Source organism: Meles meles, chromosome 5, assembly GCF_922984935.1.
Source record: "Meles meles chromosome 5, mMelMel3.1 paternal haplotype, whole genome shotgun sequence".
In the NCBI taxonomy this organism is placed as follows: domain Eukaryota; kingdom Metazoa; phylum Chordata; class Mammalia; order Carnivora; family Mustelidae; genus Meles; species Meles meles.
In genome coordinates this window covers 26,163,656-26,187,828 of record NC_060070.1, presented here as the reverse complement: position 1 = coordinate 26,187,828, position 24,173 = coordinate 26,163,656, and positions in this window count along the sequence as shown.

Sequence of the window (24,173 nt, the reverse complement as noted above, 5' to 3'; positions counted from 1 at the left end):
AACACGCTCCTTCCAGGTATTTGAGATCCTGAAGATGGGGCCCCAGCTAAATGGAAAAGAAGCACGCTTTCCTCCTAAATTTGGTTTTGCTTAGAACCTTCTGTCACTCTGTGCAGCCCCTCAGGCACTGGAGTTTTGATTCTAGCCTCTGCCAAGTGGTAAAGCCCGCGCCGCACCCCCATCTCACTGTAGAGGTAGCCGTTCTGCTTTGATGTGTAATTTGAGGCAAGCTATCTGCTGCCTCCCCTTTCTTTTTTCACTGAAAACCACTGTATAGCCACAAAGCTGAAGTACAGAGGGGAGGATGGCTGCCCAGCAGCGCCATCTTAGAACGGGGCGGGGGTAGGGGGCTGGGGGGGGGAAGGACTCAGTTGCTTAAACCTCAGCCAACTGAATCACATAATCCTTTGTTGTTGCATTCCAAATGTAACATTTCAAACTTGCTCTGAGGCACGGTTAGGTATTCGGTGCTGAGACCCTGCATTTGGCAGGTGAACACAAGACTGCGAGCCGAGGAAGACAACGGTGTTTCATTATTCATGGGAACACGCGGCTGGTGTGCTTTAGACTCAGCTTTTGATGAGCAGAAAATGTGCGCCCGACTTCTTTCCTTCTTGTGAAGTCCTGACACAGCATTTCTGGTTTCAAAGGGAGCTGTATAAAAAGACCCACAGAAACGCCACAAAATGAGACCACCTTAAAATCAAGTTTACTGGCTAAATGGGATTAAGCTAGAGTTGTGTTTTGAAAAGAATAAACCAGAAAAAAAAACAAGTCTTTGCTGCATGGTGCCCACTTCTATCTAAACAGCTCTGAAGTCCGGATGCAAGCCGTCACTGGAGCATCTCTGGAGAGAGCGTGGGAAGTTAAAAGTCAGTGTTTTTGATTAATTAATAATCATCCTCAGCTGTGTTGGCAAATGATAAAAACAAATTGTCTGCCTTTAAAGTAAGGGTGGAAGATGTGTGCTTACCCAGAACCGAGGGGGAAGGAGGAAGAACTCCATTGGCTTAGTGTGCCCTTGACTGGTCTGGTGGTGGTTGAACAGAAACGACGTTGTATGCCTCTTACCCTATAAACTCATGATAACGGCCACAGCCTGGTCTGGTGGTGGTTGAACAGAAACGACGTTGTATGCCTCTTACCCTATAAACTCATGATAACGGCCACAGCCTGGGCAGACGGGGAGGGAGGCAAAGGAAACCAGTGTCTACGGAAGGGCTCAAAGGACCATTTTATGGCTACCAATTTGTCTTCTAGACCAACCCAACTAAGCATTTGCAGGAATAACTGTTGCTCTGTTTGTCATTGTGAAAGTTACACAGGCATGAGTCAGCAGGCTCCCTCTGAGTGCGTGTGCGTGTGTGTGTGTGTGTCCTGGGATGACATAAAGTTTTGTTGGTAGTCTAGAGAAGATACAAAGCCCCCTCCCCTTTTGAATAGTCCACCTATAGGCAAAACAATGACTTCATGTCATTCTTTCCCGAAGACAGTGGTTGCAACTGGGGGCCATCTTTCTCCCTCTTGACCTGTGGTCCATCAGCCATGTTTCTCTTTGAGGACTCTCCCTTTAACCCTGGTGCCGTAGCCATTCTCTTCTCCTTGCATGTAGCCACGCTTTGCCTTTTGGGGCAGCACCTCATACAGACTGCTGGACGGAGCAGACCGATAATTCAGACATCTGAAATACTGGAACGGATGGAGGCAGGCAGGGCTGATGGGTGGACCCACGATGGATGCTGTGTTCATTCTGTGGCTTGGTCGGTGGAAGTTCCACCTTCCCCAGTGGCTGTTAGTTCTTCCCCTTCCTTCTGTCCCTACCGCCAGAGCCATGATGGAGGCTCTGGTTAATTTTTGCCTGTTCTGTTCTCATGGTCTACAAATAATCCCCATCTCTGACCTGCCTCTCCTTTAATTCGTCCTACACTCTCAGTCCACCTTGATTCTATCGCACTCATGTATCATCAGAAAACACCCACACGCTACTCCCAATGATTCAAGAGCCTTCACACTGTAGACCCTGAATACTATTTCCATCCTAACCATACTACCCCGGATATGTCAAAGGTCCAACACAGCTCTAAAAATTCACTTTTAATTTCCTACTTCTATCCTTAAGGTAAAACCCACTCAGCCATCAGGGCTCAGGACAAATGTCATTTCTTCCATGAAGTATTTTCATATGATTTCCATTCTCTTGATCTCTGAGCATCTGCTCCTTGTCTCCTCCTCCCTTTGTATTCACTATGTGCTCATTTAATTACTAGATTAGAAGCCCGGGTGGGCGGGAAGGCCAAGTTCATCTTTGCCTCAGAGCAGGCAACAGAGTGATGGGAACCAAGCAATGCCACTTGCAGCTGAATTATGTTCAGAGGGAAACCAGGTGGCCAGGCTCTCTTCCTGCTGGGCGTCTGTAGCCGATGGCTGGCCATCCACCCAACTGTGACTGCAGCCCCTCAGCTGAGACTGGTGCCAGGATGAACACGGAGATCCCACAACTCTAACATGATTGAATGACTATTCATCTACATTAGTTTCCTACTGCTGCTTAGCAAATTACCACCAACTTAATGACTTAAAACAATGCCCACTGACTAGTTCATAGTCCTATAAACAAGAAGCCTGGTACTGCACGCCTGGGTCCTCTGCTCAAGATAACACAGTGTTGAAACTCAGGTGTTAGCACTACTGGGTTCTTATCTGGGGGCTCTGGGAAAATAGTCCACTTTCAGCGCTCTCTTGTTTGTTGGTAGAATCTCGTTCCCTGTGGTCATAGGACTGAGATCCCTGCTATGATTAGGTTAGAGCCACTGTGATAAATCTCCTTTTCTTAAGGTCAGCTGCACCGTAAACTTAACCTAATCACGGGAGTAAAATCCATCCTATATTCAGTGGCGGTACTCACAAGGAAAGGGGAAACAGGAAATCTGGGGTCCATTGTAGAATTCTGCCTACCACATCACCTTAATAGCAATTTGAGGCCTTGGTAAGAGATGAGGACAAATCAATTTTGATCAGTTTTGTGGGCGAATGGTGGATGCAGAGATCACCACACTTCTTTAATGAGTCTAGAAAGATATCACAGAGAAGGAAAACAGAAATTCTGGAAAAGCTGGGAGGTGCCCAGAATTCCTGGAGAGCCTTGGTGGTCTGAGAAGAGGAGAGCTTTCCAGGCAGAAAATGGACATGAGGAAGGGGGTGCAGGAGAGGATGACATCACTGCTGAGTCAGAGAGACCAGTGTGAACAATAGAAGCAGTAAGGAAGGAAAAATTCCTGGGAGTCCCAGTCAGAGCTGTAATTCTGAGCCATAACGTGTGGGGAAGTTGCTGGCATGGCCAAGGGGACCACCTTGGTGGATTTGCTGGAGCAAGTGGGAAATCCAACTGGGACGAGTCTACAAGAGGCCTTTGGAGCTGGACAGCCCATGAGATGGCCCAAGGGTGGTATGAAGGGAGACTGAGGAAGGCAAGGCCTTTGGCTGCTGAGAAAACCTGCAGACGACCGGTAGCATTGGGGTAAGAGTCATGCAATGAGTGTCACAAAGGACTCTTGATATGGATAAATCGGGAATTATTTTCTGAGACCACAGAGCCCAAGGCAGAACCCGATGTGGCCCAGGAGGCACAAAGTTTGAATTCTTGGACCCAGTTTACTGCTGACTCACCCCGTGACAGTGGGTGCCTTACTGAATTTTTCAATCCCTTTGTTTCCTGATCTATAAAATGAAAACGAACAACCCAGCTGGCTGCTCAGTTTAATTAGTGGGCAGAAAACACCTTGTCATCCCCGGCTCTTTTCTCATTCCAGTGCTCTGCACTGTGGCTTCTGCTAGTGAGTTAACAACTCACTGCTGCTGAGGAGAAGCACATCACAGGGGCAGCTTGGCCTGTTACAGCCCACTTGTGGGTCCGAGACCTCCTCCCAAGTGGTGCCCAGGGCCCCCGGAGATTCACGTCCAAATCTGATGTAAACCAGCTAGTAATTCTTGTTTAGGAGATTCCCTTTAAGCTATATAATAATCCCCTTTCTAGGCGCACCTGGGTGTCTCAGTGGGTTAAACCTCTGCCTTCAGCTCAGTTCATGATCTCAGGGTCCTGGGATTGAGTCCCGCATCGGGCTCTCTGCTCAGTGGGGAGCCTGCTCCCCCCCTCTCCTGCCTGCCTCTCTGCCTACTTGTGATCTCTGTCTGTCAAATAAATAAATAAAATCTTAAAAAAAAAATAATCCCCTGTCTAGAGGAGCTCTTCTGGGGTTTCCAAGGTGAAGAATTCTCCAGAAGTCACATTGACATCACCACTCTCTTTCAAACCCTGTCATTCATGTTGTCGGGTGAAGCCCAAATGTCACTGTTGAAAACTGTCAAACTGTGAGGCTACTATAAAGTCTTTGGCACAAGAGCCAAGCACCAGCTTCTAACCCATGTGCTCCATAGGTGCATTCGGGACATCAGTAGAGGTATTAATAAGAATCTATGGGGAGTCAGAAGTCCATTCTTTTTTTTTTTTTTTTTTTTTTTTAATTTGACAGAGAGAGATCACAAGTAGGCAGAGAGGCAGGCAGAGAGAGAGGAGGAAGCAGGCTCCCCACGGAGCAGAGAGCCTGATGCGGGGCTCGATCCCAGGACCCTGAGATCATGACCTGAGCCGAAGGCAGCGGCTTAATCCACTGAGCCACCCAGGCGCCCCCAGAAGTCCATTCTTACACGAGGCCCAGATCAAATCCTAAAACTCTCAAGATAATATGAGGAAGCCATTACCATGTCCTAGAATTTTCTGGCCTTCAACAAAGAGCTTAGAAAGAGCTGAGCTGCCTTTTCAAGGACTTTGAGGAGCAGACAGTGATTGGAACTGAGGAGAAACCCAGAGTTAAAGGGTTCGATGAAGGCTGCAACTCCCCAGAAGAATCCAGGACAAACCCTGATGGAGAAGTGATGTCACTGAGGCTGCCTGACAATGCACGAATCCTTAGCCATCAGAACCAACCCATGGGACTTGGCGCCTACTGGGAGGGTACACAGTGTCAGGGGCTCCTTCAGTCCTAAGCAGAAAAAACTTTCTGTGACAGAACACATCTTGTGGCCTGAAGTTGCTCCGTGGAGTGACAAGCATCTCCTAAGTTCTGGTCTTCTCCCAGAGCACAGTCAGGCCAAGTAGTTAGGCAGAGGCATCCCAACATGGGGTGCTCTCTGTGCACTCACCACCCTAGGATAGACTCATCACCTGCAAAATATCCTGGGAAGTACTGATTGGTTTGTATCCTGTCCAGAATTTCCTGTGGTTTCCAGGTAGATAGGCCTATCTTGATCCAAGGTCTCCTGTAGATTCTCAAGACCTCTCTGATGACAGCCAGAGCTTGTGTCAGAAAGGATCTTCTTCTGGCCTCTCTGCCCAACCTGGGAATTTCTTTCAGTATTGTTCTAGAATTGAGCAGTGTCTGGCCATGTCTTCAATTCCAAGAGGCTCTGCCTATAATAATTCTTGATGTCTGAGCACAGGCATCTAGAACTCCATTATGCCCCTGTCTCCTGAGTAGCAGGAATTCACCTTTTAACAGAAGGTCCTTCTGCAGCTTGGAGCTCAGGTTTACTGACTTGCTTAACTCAAGGGTTTCTTTATAGGAAGTAATATTCCTAGTAACTCCACTACTAAGTGGAGTTCACACAATGAAGAAAGTGGACTAGAGCAGCTCTAAGGTGCATGTGGGCCCTAACATCCCATCATCTATGATCCAACCATTCTGGGGCTTCCCTGGAGACCTTCAGTGATTCAGTCACACATGTTGATTCAGCAACTATTATGTGACATCTTCTGTGCTAGCTCCTGGGGGTATGCTGTGAGTAAGATATGTCCCCTGTCCTCAAGGAGTTTATAGTCTAGTAAAAACGTCACCAAAATTTATTTTTGTAAACATATATAACTATTTATTAAACAGTGTGAACTCAGTGTTGTAGGCTGAGGCAACCGGAGGGCTCACCTCACTAGTTCACTGTATGTCCAGGATCTCTTTATTGCCTGATGTGTCTTATCTTAAAAACTGTTGTTTCATAAATTCTGTGTTTTTTGGGGTCTTTTTTTCAGACCAGAGGGTAAATTTGGCCTCTATTATTTCATATTGGTCAGAAAGAGAAGTCCCGCCAAATATTTTTTTTTTAATATTTTATTTATTTGACAGAGAGAGAGGTCACAAGTAGGCAGAGAGGCAGGCAGAGAGAGAGGGAGAAACAGGCTCCCCACTGAGCAGAGCCGGATGCGGGGCTCGATCCCAGGGCCCTGAGATCATGACCTGAGACGAAGGCAGAGGTTTAAACCACTGAGCCACCCAGGCGCCCCCCGCCAAATATTTTTGATAATCCAATCCAGTCCCCCCAAAAAAGTTAGAAACTGCACCTTCATAAAATTTATATTTATTTGTAAATTTTGTAAACATCTATACTTGCAGATTAGTAAATATTAGTCATATTTATTACTAATAGTAAAGCTTAATTTCTTTCTTCATTTTTAGATTAAAGCATAGATATAAATAGAAGTTAAAATGTTTTCTTCTGGGTACCCCACAGGTCCCCAGGAGGGGGCTTCAGGAGTTTTGCTCTGTGAGCTATCAAAATCAATGGAAAAAGATATCCGAGATACTTGGTATGAGTAACATTACACATTTAGTTCTAAAATAAGACAGTCAGAAATAGGGCCTGGGCACACTTTGGCTGAGACCAACTAAAGCTAAGGTTCTATAGAGACAGTTCTTTTAAAATAGAGTTCCTAAAAATGACATCCCTTGATCCTGTTTGGCAAGTTTCCTTTTATATTTTCCCTTTACCTTGGTCAGGCCATATTTAAACGTCGAAAGGGTCTGGGGATATTAAACGCACCCTCAGCACTATACTAGGTAATGTGGGCGGTCCTCTGCCTACAAATGCCCCTCTTGAGTGGAGCTGTATTTGCTTCCCCACCTGTGTCATGGCTGAGCTGCCGCCGTGGGTGGGCTTTAACCACTTGCACCTGAAGAAAAAGAAAGAGCACTGGGACTGGGTCTGCGTTTCCCTCCTGGTGCTTAAGAAGGTACCGGGAGACGTGGCTTACTCCTTACCGCCACCAACCCCCCCCCCCACCCCCGCCCCCGCCCCCGTCCCCGTCCCCGTCCCGGACCAGCCCGCTCAGCCGGGTTCACAGGGCGGTAGCAGCAAGCTGGTGAGGTCGCGCTGGGGCCGCCCGCCCGCCTGCAGAGCTCAGGCGGTTCATCACTTTCACCCTGTTGCTGCTCGGCGGCTGCTGCTGCCGCCCCCCACCCCCCACCCCCGCCCCACGTTGCCAGCGGAGGGTCAGTGCAGCAAACCAGCAGGAAATAGAATGGTCGGCAGAAAGGGTAAGAAAGAAACCTATCCTCTCTCAGACAAGAGCTGTGTTTCCACTCTGGTCCACGGCTTCAAAGGGCAGCTGCTTCACAGGGAGAGTATTCGACCAAATCCGGTTTGCACGTTTGAAATAAGAAGACCATTTCTCAATCTCTGAGGCAGAGTCCTAGAAGGCCCCCATTCCTAGCAGTCTTGACACTCTCTTTCCCTCATGCTCTGGCAGTCCAGGCTGCTCTGGTTGTCCCAGCTGACTGCAGTCCCTTTGGGAAGGACAGGGTGTTAGAGATGCCCCAGACCTGTCCTCCACTTGGACAGTTTTGCAGACCTTTGCATAAGAAGAGCTTGCACAAGCCTGCATGTGTGAGGTTAAGGGAAGAAAAAGGGAAGAGTGTTTTCTGCTTATGACTGGGACCCTGATATTCATTGGCCTGGCTGTTTCAGCTGAGTTTTGTGGATGAGGAGGCCAAGTCATGTCAGCACTAGAAACCTCCCTGGTCTCCGTCATATGTGCTACCCCACCTCTTCCCCGCAGCCCATACCATTCCTTTCAGAGAACCCTCCTCGTTTCATGCTTTCACAGATCACAGCTGTTCTAAGTGGTGTCTTGGGTGACACCCCACTCACGCTGCCCAACAGAAGCCGAGAAGTCCGGGGCCCGGCTCTGTGGCCTCCATCTTCTGCCCTGCCCTGGTTTCCCGAGCTGGGCAGGAAGCGGGACTCGCTGTGAGGGCCGCAGTCTGGTGTCTGGCAGCCGTGGAGCTTCCATCCTGCCTGGTGGTTCGGGGAAGGAATGTTGGTCACATGAATGCCAGGGTGGCTGTGTAATGTGGGAGACAGTGAGTGCCATGTTCCCACACTGAAAGTCATGATGACACTGTTAAAAACGACTGGTGGGTGGGGGAAAGTGAAAGAAAAAGAAGAGGGGGAACAGAAACCAAAGTGAGCCAGAGAAGGATCAAGCAAGGGTAACGGCCAATGCATGAAGAGAGGCCTGGGATGGGATGGGCCTGGAAGAGACTCAGGGAAAGGTGGGCGAATGAGACCTTGAGTAGGAGGTAGGAAATTAGATCAAGGAAAGCACAATGAGACATGGAGAGAGAACATGTTCACTTGTCTGAAGAAATGGCAGGTAATCTGTCAACACATATGCCAACCTGGTGTGTTAAGGCTGGGCCCAGGGACACTCCTGGGTGCATCAGCTTCAAGGCCTCAAATACAGGCAAAGTTAAGACCCTGGCAATGAACTCTATGTCTCTGCTTGCTCATGGCCTAACAACATTCAGGCAGAAAGGGCCTGTGAGACTCTTAGGAGAAAAAAAGAGGATGTGAGTGAGGGAAAATGTCAGGGAGAGACCTACATGCAGTCACAGCCCTTCCCTGAGCCAATCCCCACACGTCCCATCATCCTGCAGGTGATGAGAAGAAGTAGAAGCCATGGCTTTTGGCCTCAAAAAACTCCCAGTCCAGGAGAAGGGACAAGATGTAGATACACAAAGCCATACATAACAGCAATATTCTTGGCACTGTTCAGATGAACATAATAAGAGAAGACCGGTTGAAAGAAAAAATGAATGCATAAGATAATCAAAGAAATGAAATACAGAAAGGCTTTCTTGACAATGTCCCCATGTGGAAATAAAAAAAAAAAAGCAGGAATTAAGTTAAATGATGTGGATCGAATTGCATGAAAAATGTTAAACTGAACCAAGAAGCTTCCCTGGGCTTGAGGACAGCACCCCACAGGCTCCAGGTCTAAGCAAAGAGCAGGGGCCCCAATTGCTAAATCTAGTCTTCCAGGTGAGTTGGATCTACAGAGATATGCTATTCAAGTCAATATTCAACATCTTTTTTTTTTTTAATTGGCAGCCTTTGGAGTCCCATCGAGCATTAAAAGGCCACAAGGAAAGAATGGTGAGAAGGCTCCTGGAGTGGGACAGCCTGCTGGCATGGAAGCAAGACTTGCCTTAGTCTGAGACACATGTTGGAAGACAACCTGAGAATAAAGATCAGATGAGTAACTGAGGTTGGAGGGGGGCCAGGTCAGGGAGGAGGGGGTTGTATATGTCTGAGTCAAAGAGGCAAGGGCATTCAACTTGCAATTGAGAAAAATGGACAGTGAAGCTGTCGGTAATTGCAACAACATTTATTGAGTGCGGACCGTGTGCATGCCAGGTGCTGTTCTAAGCACTTCACACGCATTAGTTTACACAGACTACCACCCCACGGGGTATTTATTATATTGTTATTTGCATTTTATACGTGAGGAAGCTCAGACACAGGGAGATCAGGCAATTACCTAATGGAAGGCAGCCTAGGACTCTAATTAAATTCTTTAACACTCTCTCTCTGAAGCCATGGAAAATTCAATGTCTCTGTTCCTGCCTCTGCCAACCTTTGTTATTTAACCTGGTCACAGAGACATTGTAGATGATCAAGACTTCGCGTTGGCATTTTGAGAGTATTAGCATTATTATTAAGGCACTGCTTTTCTCCAGCAACACCGAACGCGTGCTCACTTTCTCATGCAGTAGCACAAGGCCTTTCAGAAATTTACAGCGGCTCATCAAATAAAGAACACTGTGTTTGCTGCAGACAATACTGCCAAGGGAATCTTCTCTCAAGAGAAGAGAGGTCTCTTTCTGACACACCTTTACAATCTTTTTATAAGGTTCAGGGGATGACAGTCTTCTTTCTTATAAAAAGCCTCCCTGCTGAGAATAGCCAGCTTCTTGCCCTCCCCGAAGCCTCTCCCACAAAGACCAAACCAGGGGACCAAGCCGACTCAGAAATCGGGTTTTGAGTCTAAGAGGTAGCAGATAGAGAAATAGATAGCAAATACATCTGTTTTCACAGGAGCCTGTTGTTCTCTGTACTAACTGCTCTAAAAACGACATGAAACTAGCCACACATTAGTTTTGGTTCTCGTGACTAAATCAAGGAATGGCATGATGGTGCTGTGTCATTAGAAATGAAACCAGTTCTTAAACAAGAGAATAGGGCCGACATTTTAATAACCTGAACGATTTCATAGAAAAATCAAAGCTGAAACTTCAACAACCCAGCCCTGAACACCTGCTGCTTAAGTTTGGTTCTGAACCAGTGAAACTTCTTTCTTGCGTTGAAGATGTGAGACGGGTCCTGACATGCCCAGCACTCATGGTGGCCAGGGACGTCTCCTTCCATCTGCTGTTCTGCTCAGCAAAACAGCAGCTCAGTCTTGGCTCTGACAAGACTGACCAGATTTGACACTTTAAGGAAATACAAAAAGTATCTTGTTTTGTTTTTTCAAATATGTAACCGTATATATCTTGAGATATATATATATATACAGATATATATATATAGCATATTCAGATATATGAATTTGACCTTCCATGAGGGTACTGTTATCCACATCTTTTCAGATAAAGAAATTGAGCCCTGAAGAGGTTAACTGACTGACCTAGGAGCAGGCAAACTGGGGTTCTAAGCAGAAGTTTTCTTATCTATATCTGCATTGCTTCTAATTTGGCTTTTATCATGATAATAATGATGTTGATGTGGTGAAAATACCTAGGTTGCCTCCTCCTCGGTGTTATTTCCCTCCTTCTCCCATCACAGCACCCCCATTTTGCCTTGAGGGAACCTCAGTTCCTCCCCTTTCCAGCAGGTGGATGCATCCAGCTCCCAGGTGTGGACCCTGAGGAGCGTAAGCCAATCAGAGCGGCCATCACCCGGCCACGGAGATTGGCTCAGGGGTGGGCATATGTCCCAATCCGGACCAATGAGGTTTGAGGAAATGTTTGCTAGAGCTTCTGGTGAGAAGCTTCTCAGCCTTCTGTTTGATAACCAGGAAAAACAATCCTTCTTTTCCTGGATGTGTCTTAGAGAATACAAGGTCCAAAATTCTCTCAGTTATCTGTGCCTCGGGGGGGGAAATGCCTGCCTGAGGATGAAGCGGCACACAGAACAGGCATTGCTGTGAACAAAACGGATATGGAGCTGGTACCGTGAGGAGGGTGTCAGTTGGAGATGGCTCTCTGGAGCTTCCATGCGACAAGCCAATGCAGTCCCCGTGTTTGCTTAAGCCAGTTTGAGTTTGTTATTTGTTACATGAAAAATCATAACCAGTGCAAATGCCACCGGGCATCACTCCCAGTAACAGCTGATTATTGCTCTGGTGTCTCAGTCAATAGCGTAAAACCCATTTGAACGAAAGGACCAATCCTTCAAAATTAATCAGCATTTCTGGAGCATGCCCATCTCTGGTGCCAGACTTTGCATAGAGGACTCACAGTTTCCTGATGCCAGGATCTGGCTCTCTCACCTTCCTGCTCCATGTTGTCTTGGTCTGTGTGCTTCCAGCACCCTCCACGGTGACAAGAGCTGTCTGCGCTCTGCCGAGGGGACCAGCGGGCGAGTGGGCAGCCCGCTGTAGGTCTTGGGCACCACCACTGGCAAGGAAAGTAGTGCCAAGGCAGGGTTTTGTCGCAACATGCTTTCATTGTAATGTAAAATCAGATGGGAGGTTCATTGGAACACAGTTATGTAAATGATTATCTCACCAGGTCTTTGCCAGAATGCCAAGTTCCAAGGAATCTTGGCACCCCTCTAAGGATCTTTATTTGCTAGCAGTTGACTCTCAAAGAGGTTTAGAGATTGGGCATCAAAGATTATAAAGTCCCATGGGGCTGAAAATCTGAGAGGAACTGGTTTTGCAATTCTACTCAATCTTGGTTTCTCTTGAAAAATTCTGTTATTGCCGGTCCTGGCCAGTATGACTAAGCAGAGGCAGAAACACAGTCTAAACAGTTAAGAGAGTCCTGTAGCTATCCTATGTCGTCCAACAGCAGAGAGAGCATACGAAAGTGCAGAGGGACGCGATGTGGGAAGGAGGGCTCTCACTCTCCCTCGCCCATTTCCCCCACACCCAAAAAATACAAAACCTGCAGTATATCTTGACTTAAAGATTCTCTCCATCTTTACAACAACTGTGTAGCTTATTCATCCAGCCAGTCACGCTGGAGGCCTGCTGGGTTCCGGGCATTGCTCTAGCGGCTGAGGGGACAGAACTGACAGTGGAATGTGTCCAGCACATTCTAGTGACCGCTGCTGCTCGGGCCACTGGAGGAGCCTTCCCGTGGGCTGGCCCTGCTTTCTCTCTTGCCCTCTCCTTCCATTCTCCATACAGTAGCCTCAAAGATCTCTTTGAAACACCAATACTTCCCTGCTTAAAACCCTCCAATGGATTCCCATCTCTCCTTAATTAAAATCCTGTCTCCTCAGCCCCTCTGTGGGGCTGTGCGCCTCCTTGCCTCTTTGGCCTCTTCTCACATCCCATGTGAGTTCCTCACAGGTGCAAAAATCATATATAATTTATAGAGCGGCTACCTCCCCCCTCCCCACCAGGAAGTGGAGCTTAATTCTCCCCAAGTGATGTGCTTCCAAACAACAGAGTAGGGGAAGGGGGAACAAGGTTGTCTTACAGGGGTGGGGGGTGGGGGGAGACTGGCAAACCGTGCTTTGCCAGGTGTTCAAAGTTGCTGTCTCTGCCATGTCACGTGCATGGCCCGTACCCCCTGCTGTGGTGTGATGACAAGGGCACTTCACCTCCTTGGGCTCCTCCCATAACCGATAGCCCTGGTGTAATCCATCCCAAAGAAAGCACCAGACAGACCCATATAGACGGCACTCTATAAAGTACTGTCTAGTCCTCCTCAGATCTGCCGCACTTCATGAAAAACAAAACTAAAAATTATCACCGGCCAGAGCGATTAAGGAGATATAAAAATCACTTGTAGGGATGCCTGGGTGGCTCAGTGGGTTAAGCATCTGCCTTTGGCTCAGGTCATGATCCCAGGGTCCTGGGTTCGAGTCCCGCATCGGGCTCCATGATCAGCAGGGAGCCTGCTTCTCTCTCTGCCTCTGCCTGCCTCTCTGCCACTTGTGATCTCTCTGACAAATAAATAAGTAAAATCTTTAAAAAAAAATCACTTGCAATGTGGTGAGATCCTGGAACAGAAAAATGAAATTAGTGAAAAATCCAAGGAAATCGAGGATTCAGATTTTAATGAAAAGTATTAGACTTTAGTTAAGGTATCAGTGCCGGTTCATTAATTAAACTATTCTAACATAAACATGCCATTGTAAGGTCAGATGCTGGCAACAGGAGGAACGGGGTGAGGGGTATGTGAGAACTCTGTATCTTTGCAGCTTTTCTGTGAATATAAAACTATTCTAAAATTAAAGGTTTACTGAAGTTCAAGTTCAGGCCTGTTGCCAAGAGCAGGGCCTGCATTCTGCTGCTTTCATGGCGTACTCACAAAGCACTTCAAATCCTGCTGGACACAAGGAAGACACTTAAAACCCTTGGACGATGAGTAGATGAATACAGACGTGGAGACCATGAGCAAAGCGTTCAGGTGTACGGGCTGACTCCAGAGGAAAGAGGGGGTGTGGGGGTGGTCGTGAGAGAACGTGAGGGTAGGCTTGGTTAGCTTTAGTGAGGTGGACTCAGATCCGCTGCCCTGAAACGTAAGTTCCTTGAAGGCAGGAGCCTTGTCTGCCGCATGTGGAACTGTGCCTGGAACATAGTGACTGTTCAGAAGTGTGTGGATGGGTGTGTGCCTGGGTACACGGACAAGGAAGGTCCTGCTGGGACCCCAGGTGAACTCTAGAACCACTGTTGTCAAGTGGGGTTTGCATTTCTGTTGCATTCTGCTGGATTTGCATGTCTGTACGTGGTGATGACTGTGTTTGCCTCAGAGGCCCTCTGGAAGTCATGCAGATGTCAGCTTTGGTTTTCCATGGTCCTCATGTCATCTGCAGGCACCAAAGAGCTGGGCATAAGCTTAGATCCTTGAAGCACATCTTGATGGTATCGACTGGTAGGTCTGCAGACACCCAGGAGGGAATGTCGTCTTCTCCTTACTCTGTTCTGGTGTCTGGTTACCCCCAGCAGGAGCTCCTCACTCTGTGCAAATGGCTAGAGTTAGCAGGGCTTTCAAGCCTTCAGGATGGTCTCAGGTAGTGTGAGGAGATAGTTCAGAGGGATACTGGATTTTCCTGTAAGCATCTCTTGACATTCTTCCTTAATGGTCCTAAATGCTCAATATATTTCTTTGCATATAAACTTGTTTATGAAAAAATTCACATTTGGGGAAAATGATGGAAAATCCTTCCCAATTATGTACCCATTAATAGGAATAGAGCAAACTGGGTATTTGTATCAAACAATCTCCAAATATATAAAGTGAAAAAAGGAATTCAGAACGGTGAGCATAGTATGGCATTTTACTATATGTGGGCTGTCGGTCACACACAGGTGTTACAAATGCCTCACAGGAAACCGGTGAACGAGGGGACTTCTGTGAAAGACACACAGGAGGAAGGAGAGAGACTTTCACTCGACATATTTGGAGATTCAAAATTTTTTGTATTTTGTATATGGACAACATATTCGAAATTAAAAATGAACTTTAAAAAATGATTCCAGAGGAAAAAAAATTTGAGTTTTGGCTAGAGGTTAGAATAATCTCTTTTTCTGATTTATGCTTGAATTATCTCTGAGCCTTTTGCTTTGTGCAGGACCTGTCCTCACATGTCCGGTAATGGGCAGGTAGGCTATTCTGCCTGACAAGTCCTAGCTTTTAACGTCCTCCTCAAATAAGGCTTTCCATGGAGTGGTAGAAGTACATGAATGGATTGAAGAAAGGCAGTGTTCCTCGTAGCTTGTTTATTCTAAGGTAGGAGTTAATTATAAAAATAAATCCTATAATTATTTTGTAAATAGCACACTTGTATTATATTGTGGTTTTCTGTTAAAAAGCATTACTCTGTTAAATGTAAGGCATTTAAAAATCATCTCAAGCTTTAATAATTAATCATACTGATACATCTGTAGGAGATTTCCCTTTGAATCAATTAACAAAAAATCCCTCCAATAAACAACTGATCGATAATTTTCTAGAGATAAATATTTCACTAAGATCACTTTCCGCTTTTAAGCAATTTTCTGTTTTCTCACACTCCAAAGCAATATGGTTTCAAATTCCCAAGGTAACTCCTTTCTTAGTTCTGAGGGACTTCATGTCCGAGATACATGTAAGCAAACTAAGTTATTTAAAACTAGAGAGCATTTAGGAGAAGATAAATTTCAATCACAATTCAGCTAACTTCAGGAGAAAGGATGTTCAATGTCTTGCATAGATTTCACTACTACGTTAAGCCATTTATAAGGTTTCAATATTTTTAAAAGATTTTATTTATTTATTTATTTGACAGAAATTACAAGTAGGCAGAGAGGCCAGCAGAGGGAAAGGAAGGGAAGCAGGCTCCCCGCTGAGCAGAGAGCCCGATGTGGGGCTCCATCCCAGGACCCTGGGATCATGACCTGAGCCGAAGGCAGAGGCTTTAGCCCACTGACCCACCCAGGCGCCCCTCAGCTGTCATTTAAAAAAGAAAAAAAAAAAAAAAGCTTCACAGAGCAAGGATAGCAGATCTAAGAAGAGCAGCAAGAGCATCCCCTGGGTGTTTGCTGGAAATGCAGAAGTTCCAGGGCTGTCCCAGCTATCCACAGGCATCACAGGCTGCTTTAAATGAGAGTCTCAGGCGGGGATCACTATCCTGCTAAAGTCTGAGAAGCTCTGGGCTAACCTTAACTATGTCCAGATTCAGGTTATACCCTTCAGTGAACGCCATGTAATCTTTAGCAATGAAGATAATGTAATTTTTTTAAAAGATTTTATTTATTTATTTGACAGAGAGATCACAAGTAGGCAGAGAGGCAGGCAGAGAAAGATGGGAAAGCAGGCTCCCTGCCGAGCAGAGAGCCCGATGCGGGGCTCAGTCCCAGGACCCCGAGACTGTGACCTGAGCCGAAGGCAGAGGCTCAACCCACTGAGCCACTCAGGTGCCCCAAGATAATATTACTTCTTTGAGATGAGAGTTGCATTATCAGAAAAGACTGTAATAGTCATTGTTCTCACCCTCCTCTTACTTGTGAAAACATCCTTCCTCTTTTCTGAATTCATCCCCTCCATGCCTTCCTAGACCATCTATTACCTCTTCCAACAGGATGATCACCTCTTTTTCCACGGCTTCCTTCCCTTTCACCAATGACACAAAGGTCTCCCTCTTGCATAAACACACACACACACACACACACACACACACACACACACACACACACACACACACATTTCCTCTCCACTATGCTAACGGCTCAGCTACAACCTTTTTTTCCCCATCACTAAATTTCTCAAGAGCAGTCTGCAACCAGATAGCTGTCAGACCTGAATCCATTCTCCCCAAGGCCCCAAGTATTTAACTGCTGGCTCCATAGGCCTGGTCTCTGTGACTTCCCTTGATCTATCAGGAATGTATGAATTCTTTCTTTAGCACCATCATTTCCAGCATCTGCCTTCTTCTTCCTTTTGCTACCAGAGCATGGGCATTCCCCTCAGCTTAGCTGAAGGTCATCTCTTCTATTTCTAACCCTATATCTTTGCTGTGTGTTCTCTCTCCCCAACTTCCTTCTGTTTCAAAGTTCACTTCCATGCAGCAAAGTTCCCAGTGTCTTCTTCAGCGCTGACCTCTCTAGAACTCCAGTAGTCTTGTATTGTTTTCATTCATTTAATATTTACAGAGTCTATGACATGCCATTGCACTGTGTTAGGCACAGGGAAACAAAGCAGACACAGTCCTGTCCTCACGGAACTTATAGCCCATGTGGTCATGTCAATACGAAGCAGTTAATACAAGTGAGACAGACACCAAGGAAAAGTAGAGTGAGCTGGGGAGGGGGGTGTACAATAATCCATCCCTTATCCACAGTTTCACTTTCCATGTATTCAGCTACCTGTGGTCAGCCGTGGTCCAGAAATAGATAATCTACTTTCTGACATAGCCTCAGAACGTCAATAGTAGCCTTAATCCTATGTCACAACGCCTACACCATTCACCTCACATCATCTCATCCATCACGTATATATTTTATATCTCACATTATCACAAGAAAGGTGAGTACAGTATATTAAGATATTTTGAGAGAGGGAGAAAGACTACATTCACATAACTTGTTATTATTATACTGTATATTATTATACTTGTTCTTTTTTATTGTAATTACTGTTAATCTCTTACTGTGCCTAATTTATAGATTAAATTTTATCATTGCTATGTATGTATGGGAAAAACATAGTATACATAGGGTTCTGTACTATCTAGTTTCAGGCATCCACTGGGGATCTTGGGATGTATACCCCGTGGATAAGAGAGACTACTGTATAACCAAATCTAGTTTAGGGAATAGGGTTACCAGATAAAATACAGGAGATTGAGTTAAAGCTGAATTTCAGATAAACAACAGATTCCTTTTAATATAACTATGCCCCAAATATTGCATGGGATATACTTATACTAAAAATAATTTATCTGAAATTCGATTTTAACTAGGCATGTTGTATTTTTTAAAAATATTTTTATTTATTTGAGACAGAGAGAGAGAGAGAGGAAGAAAGAGCATGGGTTGTGGAGGGGGCAGACTCCCTGCTGAGCATGGAACCCAACGTGGGGCTCAATCCTAGGACCTGGAGATCATGACCTGAGCCGAATTCAGACACTTAACCGACTGAGCCATCCAGGCTCCCCAGGCATTTTGTATTTTTATCTGCTATATCTGGCAACCCTACCAGTAAGGGATTGGTCAAATTGGTAAGGCAAGTCCTTAGGAATTGAGATAAAGGATGAGTAGGAATTAGTAAGCAAGTAAGGGTGATGAGAGAGAGGAGACATTCCAGGAAGAAGAAGTAGTTGAGGCAAGAGTTTGTAGTGAGAGTTTCATGCTTTTCAGAATCTGAAAGAGGCATAACATGGTTGGTTCATGAAGAAGGGGAGTATTGGGAATTAATCTAGTGAGGAGAAACCAGATCTTGCAATGCCTGCACCATGGTAAGGATTCGGGAGTACCCTAAAGACAACAGGAAACCATTTAAAGATTCCAAGCAGAGGAGAAAATGGACCTAAAATGGACCAATGTGGTGGTGTTGATGGGTTTTTTTTTTTTCGCCCATACCACCAAGAAGCAATCCTCTGAAACCAGCAGGATGTACAAGTCTACTCAATTCTGACACTACTACATCGGATAGGGTCCTATTCCGTAGGTTAACAGTCTGTCCCCACAAGATTGCCTTCCTACCCCGACTTCTTCTGACAAACCGGCTGTAGATGGGAGGTTCCCTTTTCAATTAATTTGCTAAAGCAGCTCACAGAACTCAGTGAAAAATTTCACTCACTAGATTACGAGTTTATTATGAAAAACTGTAACTCGGGAAGAGACAGATGGAAGAGATGCTCAGGGCAAGGTATATGGGAAGTGGTGCCTCTCTTCCCCAATCGCCATGTGTTTACCAACCCAGAAGCTCTCCGAATCTCCTTTTGAATTTTTATGGAGGCTTTATTACATAGGCCTGACTAAGCCATTGGTGACTGTAGACTGATTCCATCTCCAGTCCCTTCTCCTCCCTGGAAGTTAAGGGAGGTAGGGCTGAATGTTCCAACTCTCTAATCACATGGTTGGTTCTCTTGACAACCAACCCCCATCCTTAGGTGTGGCTGCCTCACATAACAAAAGACACCTTTATGGCTTGTCATCACTTAGGAAATTCCAAGGGTTTCAGGAGCTCTGCACCAGAAACAGGAAGACCAAGCGTATATATATATATATATATATATTTTTTTTTTTTTTTTTAAGATTTATTTATTTGACAGATAGAGATTACAAGTAGGCAGAGAGGCAGGCAGAGAGAGAGAGAGGAGGAAGCAGGCTCCCAGCCAAGCAGAGAGCCCGATGCGGGGCTCGATCCCAGGACACTGGGATCATGACCTGAGCTGAAGGCAGAGGCTTTAACCCACTGAGCCACCCAGGCGCCCCAACCAAGTGTATATTTCTTATGATAAATCACAACACCACAGGACCAGGGCCAAAGTTTTCAATGATCTTTCTAGCTACCACACGAAGAAAGGAAGTGAAAGGGGCAAAAGGGTATGTGGGAACTCCATTTGAGGCTACTGTGATAGTCAAGACATGTTAGTGACTTGACCATGGCAGCGTTCTCTCACTGGTCCCCAGACTCAGCCTGTTCTAACCCTCCCAACACGCTGCCACCAGCATCATCACCTCAAAATTTGCTCTGAACATATGCTCTACTAAAAATATTGGGGCATCTGGGTGACTCAGTGGGTTAGGCCTCTGCTTTTGGCTCTGGTCGTGATCTGAGGGCCCTGGGATTGAGCCCTGCATCAGGCTCTCTGCTTAGCAGGGAGCCTGCTTCCCCCTCTGTCTGCCTCTCTGCCTACTTGTGATCTCTCTCTCTGTGTCAAATAAATAAAATCTTAAAAAAAAAAATTCAGTAGCTCTTACAGCACACCAAAAACAATCTCATCTCCGTAGCATGGTACACAAGGCTTTCTGTAACCTTGTCAGAGCAGAACATATCTTTCCTGTCTTATCTTTCCCTCTTTCCTGCAAGTGACAGGTTCTAGCCTAATTGGCTGTTTTCTCTGAGCTTTTATTATGTGGCTCTACCTGGCTCACTGTCACTTTCTTTCCCTCTCTTCCCAATTTCATTTTTTTTTTTTTTTTTTAAGATTTATTGGAGGGGCGCCTGGGTGGCTCAGTGACTTGGGCCTCTGCCTTCAGCTCAGGTCATGATCTCAGGGTCCTGGGATCGAGTCCCTTATTGGGCTCTCTGCTCATCAGGGAGCCTGCTTCCTCCTCTCTCTCTGCCTGCCTCTCTGCCTACTTGTGATCTCTTTCTGTCAAATAAATAAATAAAATCTTTTAAAAAATATTTATTGGACAGAGAGAGAGTATGCACACAAACACATTAGCACAGGGTGAAAGGGCAGAGAGAGAGAGAATCTCAAGCAGACTCCCTGATGAGTGCAGAGCCTGAGGCAGGGCTTGACCCCACAACCCTGAGATCAAGACCTGAACTGAAATCAAGAGTTAGGTGCTTAACTGACTGAGCCACCCATGCACCCCACTTTCCAATTTCTTAGAGAAAGAATTTCCCTTTAAGCTCCAGGTCAAAAGTCTTCTTAGTGAAGGTTTTAATAACCTACTCAGATGTTATAGAAACGCATGCATTCATGTTTAATAAGGCCTTGTCATGCGTCAGGCACTGTTAGAGGTATGAAGCTTACATTCTGTTGTGAGAAAGCCAAGACTCCTGTAGCAAGTGGATCCTGGGCCTATTCTGCCTGGATTTAAATCTGGGCTCTAATACTCACCTCGTAATGTTAGTAAGGTTACTTAAACTATCCCATGCCTCAGTTTCTCCATGGGGATACTATCAGTTAACTATCTCCTAGAGCTTTGAAATTAAATGAGTAATTTTTGAAACAGTCTCTGGGACACTGTAAACATTCAGTAACTATAAACTACATAGCCATATATACATGGAGTCCCTAGAGGAATGAATTTGCCGTAGTCAGAGGACAAGATGGGCCAGGAGGTTGGTATAGACGTAATAAAATAGCAAAGGCTGAGTGATGAGGTCTGAAGCAGGGACCAGATCAAGCAGAATTTGGTAAGGATTTTAGATCTATTTTGTGTAGCATAGAAAGACAATGGGACATTCTGATCAAGGAATGGCCATGATGTCACTCATGTTTTGAGAAGGTCATTATACTTTGAAGACTGAAAAAGAGCAAGAATGGAAGCAATGAGACCAGATGGGAGGCTCTGCTGTAGTCCAAGTGAGATGACAGGTACTTAGACTTCGGTGGTAATGGTGGAAGTGGTAAGAAGTAAATACATCCAGGGTGTATTTAAAGGTAGATTCACTAGGACTTGCTGATAGATACGTATATGAAGAGGAGAAAGGAAGTAAAAATATAGGTTATAGGCTTCGGGGCTGGGCAGTGTTTATTAAGATGGGACAGAGTGGGAAAGGTACAGGTTGAGGGGAAAGTCAGAAGTTTTGCTTTGACCAAATAAAATCTTAATTGTCTATGACACATCTAAAATGGGTGTCAAGCAGGTGGCTGGATGTTAAGTCTGGAGCTCATGGGAGAAGTTAATATCGGAGAGAACATGGATGGTGTCAAAAACCATGGGATGAGCTCATTATTGACTGTAGCTAGAGAAGAGGACCAAAGCCTGAGCCCTGAGACATTTCAACATTGGGGTCAAGAAGAATCATCAAAGGAAACCGAGAAAGGGGCTGAGGTAGGAGGAAAACCAGGAGGGTGTGGTGTCCAATGAAGAAAGTGTTTCAAGAATGAAGGTGTAATCAACAACTGCCAAATGCTTCTGAGAGGTCATGCAAGATTACCATCTGGTTAGCTCCAAGTAAATCAGTTTTCTCAGCTCTATTTTCTCATAGTGCTTTATTTGTACCTTTCTCGTTGCAATTTCCAACTATTATGTTCTATTGTTATTTTTGTCTTCTCTTCAAGGTTAAGATCAGACACCATGTCTGATTCCTCTCAGAATATTCATGACCTTATCAGTGTTTGAATAGATGAATGAATTATGTGGAATTCTAGAAAATCTGGGAGAATACACTAATACAGAATTAGCAATTAAAAACTGGTTTTAATGAGATGTCCTAAATGTTCTTAAAAACTACCACGTGGGCTTTGGTCTGCCTAAAATGAAAGATGTCTACCATACATCTGGGTTGGACTATTGCTAATCACAACTTATCTGAGATTTCTATATATATATATATATATTTAACTCTAGTACAGCATGATACAGCCCAGAAGTAACTTTTTATTTGCTCCACATGATCTTTGTATGTACGTGTACACACACACACCTGACTTGGCTATCTCTCTGCTGAAGTTGGTTCCAGTGGATACCTTCAGAGGTCTTTCTCTGTCACACCTGAATATTAGCATCATCACAGTAGATCAGAGATCTCAGGATAAACTGATCATTTATATTACATGATAATTCATTTCAGAACCATGACAAAAGGAGCTAAAGAAATATGGGCACTAGGGATGACCAAATTCTTAAGGACGTGTGGTTGAGAAGGCATACCCAGAAAAAGGCCAGCAGACAGGGGGTGAAATTCTTCCCTAGGCCTGCACAAAATGGATCAGATACTGTTAATAGGTCACTGATAGGTTGCTGTCTCTGGAAAAGAAAGCTAAAAACCAACAGTTCTGAGGAATAAAAATATCAACATCTAAGTTAATGGATGTAAGCCTTTAGCAACTTGTTATTTGGAAAATGTCCCCTAGACAACACAAAAAGACAGTTACCATCCCACACAAGTACAGTATCCCCTAGAAATCAGAAGTGCCCGCCAGGGCTACCTATCCCAGGAGCTAGCCTTCTCTGCTTGGTTTGAGGCATTCCATTCCCTTTGTGGCTGGTAGTGATTATTTTCCTAGAAGGCCACATGTCAGCTCCATGGCTCTTTTGGCTAGCTTTATGGTGGCTCCTTGAGAGCCATTATTCACCTCTGATTCTGACTTAACTCATACCTCAGAACCGAGAAGTGAGTTTTCTCCAATCCATTGACCACTTACCTTAGTTTTTATATTTGGACATTTTGTAAAGAGACTTACGGTTTCCAGCTCTTTTACTAAATCGAACTCTGAACGTGTCCTGCCAAATTAACAGCACCAATGAACAGCTGAGCACCCACCCAGTCCTGGCACTACAAATGCCCAGCGACCGCATTCTCTCCCTGCACATACTTCGGCATGTCGTAGATACTCACGACGCGCTTGCTGACAATTTTAAGAGCGACACTGACAAAGGGGGCATATCTGTAAGGAAGGAATGAACAGGCTAGCGACATCGTTTGTGGAGTCAGAAGCTTCGGAGCTTCTTTCAAACAGAATAGGAGGAATAAGCCTTCTGTTTTAAACTCTAGGTCATCGTGACCTATCAATGGCACATTTTCAAACTCGTTGGTACTGGGGAAAAAGAATCCTATGGTGAAAAAAGTTTGGGAAATGCTGATCAGTCAGTCTCATAACCTTACAACTTCTCGGTGCCTTTCGTATGGCAACGTGCCCTGGACTCTGAAAGGGAGGTATGTCACACAGCTTTTTCCTCAACAAGTATTTAGTACAGTCTGTTGTTTCACGTACAGTGCTGGGTCTGGGGAATACGGTACTGGGCCAGACAGACCTGGTCTCTGCTCGTATGGAGTTCATGCTCACTGTGAGAAACAAATTTCACACAGATATTTATTATCAAGCACAGTAAATGTTATGGGGCGGGGGGAGAGGACAGCATTTTCTAAATAACACTCTCTAAAGCAGGCAGACATCATCTTTCACTCAATATGAAAGACAGAAAGCCATATATTTCTCTTAAAGCTTTTCATGAACAGGGTCCTAACAGTCTACCTTGCTCCCAGGTCTAACACATTTTCCTTGCTAAAAATGTATTACATTTTCAGAAGTGAAGAATGGAGGCAAAAGCAAGACACAAACCACTCATCTATGAAAAGGTCAAAATTAATAAATAGGTCCAGATGCTTGATGAGAATAGCTCCAGCTTTAGGGGCTGCTTAAATTAGAGTGATGTAGAAACAGAGCTGGGTCCTGTGGTCTACTCTGCAACTAAAATGAATGTGGACTGACGCAAGGATCTGATCCACAGTGGTTCCTACTGAAAGTAGCTGGTTTGAGTCAGCAAGTCTTCACAGTAATGCAAACCCGAACCAACTGTACTTTGTATGTTGATTTCTAAACAACTAGGTTCTTCCTATTTTTATAGTGGGTATTTCTGGCAGAAAAACACCATATTGATTTTAAAGTATCATTAAATAATCCCGAGTTAATTTTTTCTTCTTTTATGTTCATTTGCA